The sequence below is a fragment of the Aotus nancymaae genome, unplaced genomic scaffold (genome assembly GCF_030222135.1).
Source record: "Aotus nancymaae isolate 86718 unplaced genomic scaffold, 86718_ANA_hifiasm-v0.15.2.pri h1tg000008l, whole genome shotgun sequence".
NCBI lineage: Eukaryota > Metazoa > Chordata > Mammalia > Primates > Aotidae > Aotus > Aotus nancymaae.
In genome coordinates, this window is record NW_026988419.1 from 54,915,196 (window position 1) to 54,917,372 (window position 2,177).

The following is a 2,177-nucleotide window of genomic DNA, read 5'->3' on the forward strand; positions in this document are numbered from 1 at the left end:
AGTGGAACCAGCAGAGACTAGCATGCCTGCCCTGCAGGGCTGAGACAATGGGATCTTTCTAAGCAAAAAACATCCCAACACTTGTCACTTAAAGTCTAACCAGGCAAAACTACAGAGCAGCAGGCACAAACTAGGGCTGTGACTAAAAGGTGCACATCTCCCCGCTTTCGCCATAAAGGCAAAGGAAATAAAGACAATCACATGAGTATCTGACATCATCTGTCTTCTGAGAAGTTTGCGTATTTTAGGCCAAAGGCATGTTGCAGAGAAAGACATTTGGTCAAAGGGTAGCCTTTCCTGTTTGTGGCTGAATGCTGGTTTGTGGCTGCTTTTTGGAAGCTTTTCCTCCTTATACAGAGTACTTAAGAATTAATAGGAAAAATTCAATGGAATTTCATAACTGACAAATACGTTAACAGTAGCTTCTGGAAAAAAAAACAGTGGAGACAGGCCACCCCTCAGCTGATGATCACAGCTCCTTCCAGCCGATGGGCTTCTTGCTCGACTTCCACAGCAGTTCGTTGGTCTTAGAAAAGTGTCTACATCCAAAGAACCCTCTATACAATGACAACGGGAGGGATGGGCCGTCTGTAGAATATGGTGCCGCTTCCTATCGATGGCACTGTCCTTCTTCTGAACATAAGAGCCCCAGAGCAAGAAAACAAGGCCATCTGAATTCTGTTTGGCCAGGAAACACTGCGTGGGTGAATTGCTCCCAGCCTCTCTCCTTATGAGAGTTGGCTTGATGGGTCCGAACCGTGAGGACAGCGTTGAGTAGCAGAACACCTTGCTTGGCCCACACAGATAAATCTCCATGGCCAGGAGGGACAAAACCCTCTATGTCTGTTGACAGCTCTTTATAAATGTTCTCCAAATTGGGCGGGGGCGGAGCAGGACTTTGAACACTAAAGCAGAGCCCGTGAGCTTGACTAGGTCCATGATACACATCCTGTCCCAGGACGACAACCTTCTCGTCTCTTATGTCACACATCTGGGTCCAGGTGAAGACTTGGCGTCGGGATGGATAAACAGTGCAATGCTTTCTTTCTTCTGCAACAAATCCCATTAGCTTGATTAAATACGGTTTCCTGAACTCCCCGCTGAGGCGCCTCTTCCCGCTCCCCTCAAAGCTCACGGGCACGTTGCGGGCCGCGAGTCTGAGGAGGTCACGGCCATGTTTTTCTGGATCCGGTCCAACTGCTCCGCGCTCAGCTGCGAGAAGGGCGGCGTCCCGGGCTCGTCCTGCTCGGCTCAGGCCTTCTTGGCGGGGCTGGTCGCCGCATCTCCGCTCTCTTCAGTCACGGCCGCCACGCCAGTCCCCAGGTCAGCCGGCTCGGGGCCGGGGGTGCGTCTCTTCCTGGCGGGGCTAGGGGAGAAGGATCATCCGGGAGCTGAGGAGGCAGCCAACGCGCTTCGCCCGGGAACCCGCGAGTCTGGTCCTGGCTGCGGCGGTCAGCCCAGTTTAATTCTTTATCAGTTTCTTTTCAAGAACTGAAAAATCTTGGGATCCAGTTTATCCATATTTCACTTTTATAAGGTATTTTGATGATATTCAGAATGGCAAAGATTTATACTTTTGATACAAAAGTATGTTGAGCTTTTTTTCATGTTTGTTGGCCACGTAAATGTCTTCTTTTGAGAAGTGTCTGTTTATATCCTTTGACCACTTTTTGATGTTTTTTTTTTCTTGCAAATATGTTTCAGTTCCTTGTAAATTCTGGATATTAGACCTTTGTCAGATCGGTAGACTGCAAAAGTTTTCTCCCATTCTATAGGTTACCTGTTCAGAATGATGATATTTTCTTTTGCTGTGCAGAAGCTCTTCAGTTTAATTAGATCCCATTTGTCAATTTTGACTTTTGTTGCAATTGCTTTTGGCATTTTCATCATTAAGTCTTTGCCTATGCCTATGTCCTGAATGGTATTGCCTAGGTTTTCTTCTAGGGTTTTTATGATTTGGGGTTTTACATTTACGTCTTTAATCCATCTTGAATTAATTTTTGTATAAGGTGTAAGGAAGGGGTCCAGCTTCAGTTTTCTGCATATAGCCAGTTTTCCCAGCACCATTTACCAAATAGAAGATCTTTTCTCCATTGCTTGTTTTTGTCAGGTTTGTCAAAGATCAGATGGTTGTAGATGTGTGGTGTTATTTCTGAGGTTTCTGTTCTGCTCCGTTG

At 46.5% G+C, this 2,177-nt stretch overlaps 1 pseudogene; it reads right to left on the reverse strand.

Annotated features, from left to right (window-relative positions):
• Positions 1 to 469: 469 nt before the first annotated feature.
• On the reverse strand, positions 470 to 1,374 carry LOC105708060 (uracil-DNA glycosylase-like; annotated as a pseudogene).
• Positions 1,375 to 2,177: the final 803 nt, after the last annotated feature.